Source organism: Heterodontus francisci, chromosome 31, assembly GCF_036365525.1.
Source record: "Heterodontus francisci isolate sHetFra1 chromosome 31, sHetFra1.hap1, whole genome shotgun sequence".
In the NCBI taxonomy this organism is placed as follows: domain Eukaryota; kingdom Metazoa; phylum Chordata; class Chondrichthyes; order Heterodontiformes; family Heterodontidae; genus Heterodontus; species Heterodontus francisci.
In genome coordinates, this window is record NC_090401.1 from 58627746 (window position 1) to 58639181 (window position 11436).

At 41.6% G+C, this 11436-nt stretch overlaps 1 protein-coding gene across 3 annotated transcripts in view; it reads right to left on the reverse strand.

Moving 5' to 3' along the window:
- Window positions 1-2095, reverse strand: part of LOC137347303 (polycomb protein SCMH1-like) — a 200103-nt gene extending 198008 nt beyond the window's left edge. The window contains exon 1 of one of the 3 annotated variants that reach the window (XM_068011705.1): window positions 1866-2095. The gene's annotated coding sequence lies outside the window, so the exon portion shown is untranslated. The remainder of the gene's footprint in view (window positions 1-1865) is intronic. The other 2 variants (XM_068011703.1, XM_068011704.1) reach the window with 2 other exon arrangements.
- Window positions 2096-11436: the final 9341 nt, after the last annotated feature.

The window sequence follows — 11436 nt, forward strand, 5'->3', positions numbered from 1 at the left end:
CTGCACCTTTGCTGTTTTAGATGGTGGAGCTTAGGTTGGAGAATGAGGGGGTTCTGAAGCTCGGTGCCCGGGCATCATACATACTACTGCGGAGGTTGGAATAGGAGAGTTACATCACAAGGAAGAAATTTCTACAAAGAGTATTTCGAGGAAGCAAAATCATCTTTCTTCTGCACTGAACTGGAGATCTGGGATAAATCTTTAAGCTAGTGCAAAACAGCAGATCCAACCCTCCATATTACAGTACAAAAGCCAGTAGCTCAAATCACAATGGCAAACGGTTGAGTTCCACATGCATTTACAGCGCTGGGTGACGTGCCTTTAAAGAAGCAAGCTGACGTTCACAAATTCATTCACATGTGGCTTGTACCGCGACTGCATATTTCCCCACCCACCCCCTCCCCTCCCCTCAAATGGAAACCTTCCAGAATTGATGCATTTTAGAAATGTTTTCAGTCTTATGAAGAGTATGAGCCCTTTGAAAAGGCTGAAGCTCCAATCTGGCTAATAATCCCCCAGCAGGAGCGAGTGACACTCCACAAAATTGTGGAGTAAATGCATTTTGTAGATGAAAACATTTCTCTTACATTTTGTTGGGGCGGTTCTCCTGGAGACATCAGGGCATCTGCTTTTCAAGCTAGCCAGAGCAGCATTTCCATTAGCCCAGTCTCTACTCTGACAAACAGGATTTGGGTGAAGGTCAGTTAAGTGACTCTGGGCGCGCGTTCGACAAAACCCAAGAAAACTTTCGCCGTCAAGATCTTAAAACTAGTAACGCGCAGATCAAAAAGATTGCTGTCAAATTTCGGTTTTAAACTGATCACGTTCATTACAAGAAAGGGATGTGCCAACCCAGGTTAACACGAGGTACAGTAAACACAGCTGATTTCCTACTTTCCCCCAAGTAATTAAAGCACACCTGGAACTATTTCTGGACAAGGCTTTGCAAGCAAGTCTTCACAAAACACAATTATCCAACAAAATAACAACTACTGCGAATCAGAAATGATACCCAGTGTGCGTGTGTGTTATGTACTCCATTATGTATCGCCAACAATTCAGTCCCAGATTTGCACAGGAATGTAAAACGCTTTGAGCCCGTTGGTTTTGGAATATCTCAGGTCAGGATTTTGAGTATTCTGAACCGCTAACTTATGATTCTTTTTAGCAGGACCCGTGTTCTCAGTTTCACTCTCTCCGCTTTCCCACCTGCCTTTGATGTACCTCTTTTAAAATTAAGAAAAAGAAAAATCGTTGCCCCGACAACACACAGACGCCTGCAGTCAAATATATTTACAAATCAGTACTTTGTTAGCAATCCTGGAGAGAGAGAGAAAAAAAACCCCGCACATACATATTTAAAATTGCAAACAGTGCGCTCTCTCCACTCGAACAGCCCGGGGGAGAAGGAGGAGGGGGGGGGGGGGGGAGACTGCACTTTGATTGACGGCTGATGTTAATTTCATCTTTGTAACCTACAAGGGCCCTGCAACAAACGAGGGAGACAGTGAGCCATCAACAGCTCACAATGAAATGAAAATAACACAAGCAACAACAAACAGCCCAGACTTTGGGGGGAGGGCAATGCATAAAGATGTAGAAGCAGCACTACAGTGCAGCCGCCCGGTTGCGAGAGTGCAAAGACTCCGGGAAAGGGTCCAGCACTGGATACAAAGCACAAGGGGATACATTAGATACTGAGGGGATACATCCAGCCTAGTTACAAAATATCCAGCGCCACTGGGGCTGCTGCTCCTTCAAAAGCCTGCGCTTTTGTTCCCTCCTTGTTTGCAAAAGAGGATCGTCTGGGATGTTTTGGCCCCGGTGATTTCCCCTCCCCATCTCCACGGGGATCCAGTACTTACTTTTTCCAATGGAGGGATGTTTTTATTCCTCCTTTTCCCCTCCCCTCTGGCGTGTCTCAAAGCTTAGATTTCAATCAGTCTCCGCCATATTTGAGGACTGCGCAGTGAAAGGAGAAAGAGAGAGAGAGAGACCCCCATTTGGAAGTGACTCTTAAAGTACAAACACTGACACTGCACGACCCCTACTGATCAAAGCAAGGAAGCGCCCGCTACACTGCGAGAGGACTAAAGGCAGCGACTGCTCCCGCAAACCTGGCGTCACAAGAGCCCACAATCAAAGCCCTATAACTGCAATTCCGGGGCACTTTTCACTGAAGGTTTTGTGCAGGCATCGATTATTCGGTTCTGCCGCCTCCAGGGCATCATTGTGGGCGAGTCAAAAGGTCATTCTGACATAAGTTGCGTGCTCTTTTATAGTTGAACTGCGCTTTGTGTAGTTATAACCAGGAATTTGCAAATACATTTAAGTTTTTAAATGTTTTTATGTCGCTGGAAAGCTCTTAGCCAAGTGTAGTTTTAAGAACAGGAAAATAAACTTGCTTTTATATTTTGTCTCGGCAGGTATCCGAGAAACATCCCAAACTGTTTGAGATATAATTAGTTACTTGCAAGTGCAATGATTGTTGCTATGTAGGCAAACATGGTGGACAATTTTTGCCCAGCAAGTTTCCACAAGCAGCAGTTGGACAAGTGACTGTGCTGGTTGGGGGTGGGAACAGTGTTGGTCAGCACTCAAGACCCTGCTCTTCATAATGGGAAAATGGGATCTTTGAACCTTAAGAACAGGTACATGGGAACTACTTTTCAGCAGTGCGGCATTATATCAGGACTGCACAAGATGCCCACCTAGATACAACCAGTTGATCCACACTGACGCTTAAGTAACTTGCTCGTTAAAATTTGGATCAAGTTCTATGTTGGGCAGAAGGTGTCGAGAAGGTTTGTCATGCCCAGCACAATCAGGAATGATTTACTGATATTTGATTGCACACATCCATTTATAAACCTAAATTGCATTGCAAAGTATTTCATAAGTTGATAGCATCTCTTTACAAAGATCCACAAACCTTCCAGTTGTCAATACATCTGTCGCAAAATACACATTGTTGGTTCTGATGAATCATCTCCATTCAGATAGGAGCTTGTCGTTTTACTTCAAAGGTTATCTGTTTTGTTGTAATGTCCAGTAATTGCTGTATTTGATGCACATTTTGTCTTACATAGTTCATTATTCTATACGGACAGTTAACCCCCTGCCTCATTCACTGGAATATACTGTGGGGATGTGATGTGGATGGGCAGATTAATACGCATATTAAGATATTTAAAAATCAATATCTTACTCTCAACTTCTATGAATTTCTGCTTTGCTACCAGTCTGGAAATGAATCAATATGCGCCTGATTACATCGGGATGCCTGTAATCTCCCTCAATCACATCATTCTTTTCTTAACATCAAGACCTAGGAACAGTCTGTTTATTAGTACAGCACAATTATTCCCAAATTGAATGAATGGAGTATAACATTATGGATTGATTCTAAAATCACATTCAAAATTAAACTAGACCATGTGTCAAAAATAACAACTCCGCTCTGAATCTTCAGTGAAGCTTCAGGTTGGGGGTAGGGGAGTTGAGTTTCTTTTCTGATGTTGGTAAACCCACTATGCATTTCCAACAACACACATTTCAATATATTAATTAGTGCATCTATCCAGAAAGACTCTGAGGCCTCCCCTTTTGCAGCATCTGATTGTTTCTGAAATAATTCTGGGGTTTTCACTTCCATTGCACTACACAGCCATTCCCTAAGCATGCAGAGAGAACTTCCTGATATCTGTCCTTTTTCAAGACTGATCAGTCAATGTTTCTACAGTTAAGTCCCACTCCAAGTCTTGAGCACAAAAATCAAGGCTGACATTCCAGTGCAGTACTGAGGGAATGCTGCGCTGTCAGAGGTGCCATCTTTCAGCTGAGACATTAAACCAAAGCCCCATCTGCCCTCGCAGGTGGATGTAAAAGATCCCATAGCGCTATTTCGAAGAAGAGCAGGGGAGTTCTCCCCACTGTCCTGGCCAATATTTATCTCTCAATCAACTTCATAAAGATAGACTATCTGGTCATTATCACATTGCTGTTTCTGGAATTTGCTGTGTGCAAATTGGCTGTCTTATTTCCTACATTACAACAGTGACTGTACTTCAAAACTACTTCATTGGCTGTAAAGCACTTTGAGACGTCCAATGGTCATGAAAGGCGCTATATAATTGCAAATCTTTTTTCTTTCCTCATGGCTCAGGCTGCTAACATTAGAATGAATCTTGTGGCTCTTCTCTCTATCACCTTGTGTCTCAATAATTCCCCTGCACCTTACTTACCAGAACAACACTCTGGGCTGAGATGTTGGGTAGACCTACTGCTCTGGTGTGAAACTGCCATTGTGAATTGGCCTCCTGTTATAGACAACTCCAGATTTCCATGAAATTGGAAGATGTGTATAATGAGCTGAAGACTTATGCTCCAGAACTAGCCGCATCCCTAGACAAGCTGTTCCAGTGCAGCCACAGCACTAGCATCTACCCGACAATGTGGAGAATCACCCTGGTATGTCCTGTCCATAAAAAGCAGGACAAATCCAATCCAGCCAATGCCCATCTATCAGTCTACTCTCAATCATAAATAAAATGATGGAAGGTGTCATCAACAGTGCTGTCAAGCAGCACTTACTCAGCAATAACCTGCTCATCATCCTCAGTTTGGGTTTTGCCAGGGCCACGTAGCTCTTGACCTCATTACAGCCTTTGTCCAAACATGGACAGAAGAGCTGAATTCCAGCGGTAAGGTGAGAGTGACTGCCCTTGACATCAAGGCAGCATTTGACAAAGTGTGGCATCAAGGAGCCCTAGCAAAAGTCAGTGGGAATCAGGGGGAAAACACTCCACTGGTTGGAGTCATACCTAGCACATAGGAAGAGAGTTGTGGTTGTTGGAGGCCAATTATCTCAGCCCCAGGATATCATTGCAGGAGTTCCTCAGGGTAGTGTCCTCAGCCCAACCATCTTCAACTGCTTCATCAATGACCTGCCCTCCAACATAAAATCAGAAGTGGGGATATTTGCGAATGATTGCTTAGTGTTCAGCACCATTCGCAGCTCCTCAGTTCTGAAGCAGTCTGTGCTTGCATGCAACAAGACATGGAATCATAGAGTGGGTACAGCACAGAAGGAGGCCATTTGGCCCTTTCTATCTGTGCCGATCCTCTACAACAGCAACTCAGCTAGTCCCACTCCCCTGTCCTTTCCCCGTAGCCCTGCAAATTTTTTTCTTCAGGTAATTATCCAATTCCTACGATTGAGTCTGCCTCCACCACAGTCTCAGACAGTGCATTCCAGATCCTAACCACTCGCTGCGCAAAAAGGTTTTTCCTCGTGTTGTCTTTGGTTCTTTTGCAATCACCTTAAATCAGTGTTCCCTAGTTCTCGACCCTTTCACCAATGGGAACAGTTTATCTCTATCTATTCTGTCCACATCCCTCATGATTTTGAAAGCCTCTATCAAATCTTTCAACCTACTCTCCTCCAACTGAAATTCCTCATCCCTGGAACCATTCTTGCAAATCTTTTCTGCGTCCCCTCTAATGCCTTAAAATCCTTCCTAAAGTCTGGTGCCCGGAATTGGACACAATGCATCTGTTGAGGCTGAACCAGTGTTTTATAAAGACTCACCATAATGTCCTTGCTTTTGGACTCTATGCCTCTATTTATAAAGTTCAGGATCCTTTATGCTTTATTAACCACTTTCTCAACCTGCCATGCCACCTTCAACAATTTGTGCACATATAACCCAGGTCCTTCTGCTTCTGCACCCCTTTAGAATTTATTTTATATTGTCTCCCCTCATTTTCGTACCAAAATGTATCACTTCACGCTTCTCTGAATTAAATTTCATCTGCCATGTGCCACCCATTCCACCAGCCAGTCTATATCCTCTTAACATCTATCACTATCCTCCTCACCATTCACAATACTTCCAAGTTTTGTGTAATCTGCAAATTTTGAAATTGTGCCATGCACACCCAAATCTAGGTCATTAGTATAGATCAAGAAATGACCTCGTGAACATTCAGGCTTGAGCTGATAAGTGGCAAGTAACAGTCATGCCACACAAGTGCCAGGCAATGACCATCTCCAACAAGAGAGAATTTAGCTAGCTCCCCTTAACAGTCAATGGCATTACCATCACTAAATCCCCCATCATCAACATCCTGGGGTGTACCATTGACCAGAAGCATAACTGAACCAGCCATATAAATACTGTGGTTACAAGAGCTGCCTAGAGGCTAGGAATTCTGTGGTGAGTAACTCACCTCCTGACTCCCCAAAGCCTGTCCATCTTCTACAAGGCACAAGTCAGGAGTGTGATGGAATACTCTGCACTTGCCTGGATGGGTGCAGCTCCAACAACACTCATGACGCTCGACACCATCCAGGACAAAGCAGCCTGCTTGATTGGAACCCTATCCACCACCTTAAACATTCATTCCATCCACCACCAGTGCACAGTGGTCGCAGTGTGTGCCTACAAGATGCACTGCAGCAACATGCCAAGGCTCCTTCAACAGCACCTTCCAAACATGCGACCTTTACCACCTAGAAGGACAAGGGCAACAGCTGTATTGGAACATCACCACCTGCAAGCTCCCTCCAAGTCAGACACCATCCTGACTTGGAACTGTATCATCATTCCTTCAGCAGTTCAAGAAAGCAGCTCACCACAACCTTCTGAACATCAATTAGGAATGGGCAATAAATGCTGGTCACATCCCAATGAACAAATAAAAAAATTGAGTGGCTGATTTGTACAACCAGTTTCGCAATAGTGTGTCGAAAATCTACCCCATGTCTGACTACTGAAGCTCATAGTTTGAGCGTGATTTTTCTTTTATTCTACTATCTTGGCTATGCTATGCAGAATTCTATTTGCTTTGTCAATTGCACATTGCTTACGTTTTCTCTTGAGAATAACTTGAAAAAGTAATCATTCAGTATATGAACTATCCTGTGCTTATCCTCTATTGCAAGCCTGTCTACATATCTTACGATTTCCATCTCTTCTCTGACTGTCCTTTTACTGTTCAAATATTGAAAGAAATTCTTACCATTATGTTTTGCATCTAGGGCCACACTTTTCTTCAAATCTTTCTTTACGCCTCTGACTTCCCTCTTACTATATTTCTGCATCTTCCTTCTTTAATCTCAATGAACGTCTTTGCCTTTCTCCCCATAGGATTTGTAGACGGAATTTTGCTCTGTGGTTCACTTATCATTTTAATTCACTTATTATTTTAATTCTAAGTATATTTTTCCCCCATACTTGACATTATTCCTTTAAAGATATTGCACTTGTCCTCTACAAAAGTGTTATCAAACAGCCTCCGCCCAATCAATTTGTTTTAATTGTTCCTTTATTTAGTTGAATTTAACTCTTAAAATAATATCTGGCTCCTGATCCATGGTATTTCTTATCCTTATCAGTTTAGACTTCATCCTTTTTTGTTCACTGTCACCAAAGGACTCTGTGCCTTCTATTTCATGTATGTTATCTGAGTCACTTATGAATTCCAAGTCAACATGGGCACCTGTTCAGAAAACAATCCTATATTACAATTAGTAACACTGATTGCAAACCAGAAAGGAGAGAAAAAAAACTTTTGGATACTCCCAGTTTGTATTTGGTTGATAGAGGTTTTCCTTTTTTTTAACTCTTCATGGAGCAAACTGTCTTTGTTCTAATGGCAACCTAGTGGTGTGTATCTTGCCCTTAATGTTTGCTTTGTTGTTTCTTTTCACATTAAAAAATATCTAACCACCCTAGACTAATTCACTGTCCATTTCCCACAAAATCAACATAATTTACCTCCTAGGTTTTCTTGACACACATTTGCTAAATGCTGACAAAACTATTATTTCCAATAACTCCCAGTATATAGCCCCCCCCCCATATAAAAATAGTGTTCAGAAAACAATTATTTTGAATTGCTGCAGAACTTGAAAAGTAATTCCCACAGAATTCCAGCTGTTCGTGTTGTAGATTCCCAAAAACTCTAAATTAAGTGCCATTTTCATTTTGCCAAAAGAATATTGGGATGGTCCAATGTTTGCTTAAATTGAATCTCCAGCTAACAGTGTACACGGTCCATTACTAACATCAAAATCTGATCGAACAGAAAGTAAATCCACCTCTTCCACTAAGTCAACACGACTCCAGTTTCTATATGTAGAATTACATTCAGTTAAACAGGCCCAGTCTGCCTATTCAGATAGATGTATAAGCTCATATGACACTATTGAACTAGGAGTAGGAGGAGCTTCCAGTCTCCTTGTCAACATTCCTCCATCAACCAACATCACTAGAAATGGCCTAACTGGCCATTTCTAGCTTATGAGAGCTTGCTGTGCATAAATTGCCTTTCACATTTGCTTACAGTAACTGTCAGGGAACTTCAGAAATAATTAATTCGATGAAATGCACACTGGATCAACCTGACAACATCATAGAGCATCATATAAATCTTTCATATGATATGAATAGTTTTACAAAATATATTAATCTTTATTTACACAAAATATAGCAACTTGCTGTGCGACTGTAGGTCAGCAAAATAAATTAGGCTGCTCTACTGATTCTGCCATTGAGGCTATGCTTGATTTGACGCAGTATAAATAATATATTTAAGCTATAATAAGCTTTAAACCAAACTATGATGCTGGCCTGTGAAAAGCAAACAAATTAATGTGTTATCAACACATTATTTTGTGTGCGTTATAGATAGCTTAACATAAAAGCTGACCCACAATGTTGCTTTAATGACTCCATTTCAAAGACAATGTAATTATTTGCCCTTTATAAATTTTCTTCACATGTAACAGTCACCATGGAAACCACAAACCTACTGAGCACCATCAGATTGAATGCTAATTACATATTTATCATAACTAAGCAGATTGTACTGATCTTATTTTATTTCAATTAGCAATTTAAAATGACACCACCAAATTGGCTTATCAATTCATGTGATCACAGGGCCATTTTCAAATTAAAGACATGCCATAGCTGCATTATGTGTCAGACCACATTACTGAACTGTCAGATCCTGTTTCCGCTCTCACAGGTGAACACTAATGAACAAACTTAGAAAATGAAAAAGCCAGTTTTGAAAAAACGTTGGACATCACAGAAGTGGCATCCTGCTTTTAAAGTGTCTTGCTTTGTGGATGCTTGTGAAGGGAGGAAAGAAATAGAAGTTTATGCAGAAATTATCCATACATCAAGCATTACTTCCACTAATGCATTATTCAAGTAAAACTGACACATTTCAAGGTAGATAATGTTGTATGAAGAAAGCACAGGAGAAACATCTTGCCTGAAGTCACTTTTCTCATAGCTCTATGGGGTGCTCCATGGTACATGCATTCTCTGTGGAATGTTATTAGTGATAAACTCGAGCTGCTGAGAAATAAGGAATATTTCATTTCATTGAACTCTGTACCATGTTTGTCTCACTTTGTTTCTGTAGAAGGGAGCAAAATGCATTTTTTTTTTCAATCGCTGGGAAGATACCTGTTAAGTAAGTGTTGAAATACCTTTGTACATTTATAGCATAAATCACTCACCTGCTGAAATCATACATTTTTTCTCCCAACTTGTGACTTGATAACTATGACTTCAGTAGTTATGTTTTGTGGTTCACTCATATAGAACTGGTATGATCGCATGACACTAGTCCCAGGTTAATATACTATGTCATTTTACTTCACTTACAAAGAGAAAAAAGTCCGTTAAAATTGGATTTAAATGCCAGCTTAACAATTAAATGTAAATTTAATCACTAGTTTGCATCTGGTGAATGGAAGGTTCTCACATGCATTTCAATTGGTTCATACCAACTGCCCGATATCATTTGACAAGTGCTTGGCAGGAACTAATTAGATCCCAGAACTATGAGAAAGGAAGTATGAACGTCTGATCCTTTAACTTATTGTTTCTGCCAGTTTTGTTTTACAGCTCAGTGCATTCACAAGCAGACCCTCAACTCGTGACTCACTGTGCACCAGCCTTCACCCACCCCATTCCCAGCATAATATAACACTTGTTATGACCAGGTGAGAAAGGCTTCTAGGGTTCCCTCTCAGCCTTCACCTGGTCTTACTGAATCAGGGTTTTATTTAAAACACAGCATTTTTTCAGCTCCCCTTTAGTGAATCCTTGTTCACTACTTTCCAATTATAAGGCAAAGAAACCAGCCAAACAGGTTTTCTTAGGTTTAAAGAGGAAAGGTTGAATGTTATTAAACTTAAACTCTAATTTGGTTAACACCTACAGATACACGACGCGCCCACGCTAGCATGCAAACGCGATAAACACACATGCAGATAGAGACAGAAAAGAGCAGAAGAAATAAAGTGGAAAAGTTTGAGTCAATATCTAAAGATGGTTTTGGTTACTGTTCTTCGAGCTCGCTGTTGAGTCCTTGATATAGGTAGAGATCTTGCTTTTCATTGGGGCCCAGTATTCCTCTTAAACCTTGTTCAATGTAGGAGACTTTTCTCTCTTGAGCATCATGTCTTCAGTGGATTTGGATTTCTGTGAGAAAGAGATGGGAGCAGACAGGAGAGGCTGTGGTGAGCCAGCCAGGAGAGGTCTTTGCAGTCCAGGAGCAAACAGTCTCTCTCATTGCAGTTCAAACTGCCTTCAATACAAAAAACTCAGGTTGCCCAGCAGGTTAGTCATGTGACTAGCTGGTTTGACCACATCTGTTTGTGGATTCGGCCATTTTAGCAGTCATCCTGGAATGTGAGCTTCCTCATCTTCAATGTCTGGTGATCAAAGTTCATTGTGGGTTGAATGTGTCAGGGAATGGTCCTTTGTCTCCACAAGCACTGTCTGTTATTATGTAAATCTTTTTTTCCAGCCACAGCTGATCTGTTTAACAAGTCATTTCCTCACTCCAGCAACAGTTTAAAATAAATGTTCATATGACAGAATTAATATGCCTCATTCTTGGCAGGTGGGGGTCTGCATGACACACTGCATCATCTCTAGAGCAGGCCTGATCCAACTCTGTAGCTTAAGTTCTCCTGTTGCTTTGGCCTCTACCACTCGCTCCCACTGAATCCTACAACAATGCTTCTGGCAATGTTCCTCTATTCTACAGCCAGCCCGCCCACAATGTGCAAGCAGCTAAATGGGAGCGATATTAGTAATTTTATAGATAATCCCATAATGGTTAAATGAGTCTCTACCAGTCATGGATGAGCTGGACATACAGCCAACCAAATCGGAACTCAGTGATGCCATTGATTCCCTAGCCAGCGGAAAAGCCCCTGGGAAGGACAGCATTACCCCTGAAATAATCAAGAGTGCCAAGCCTGCTATACTCTCAGCACTACATGAACTGCTATGCCTGTGCTGGGACGAGGGAGCAGTACCCCAGGACATGCGCGATGCCAACATCATCACCCTCTATAAAAACAAAGGTGACCGCGGTGACTGCAACAACTACCGTGGAATC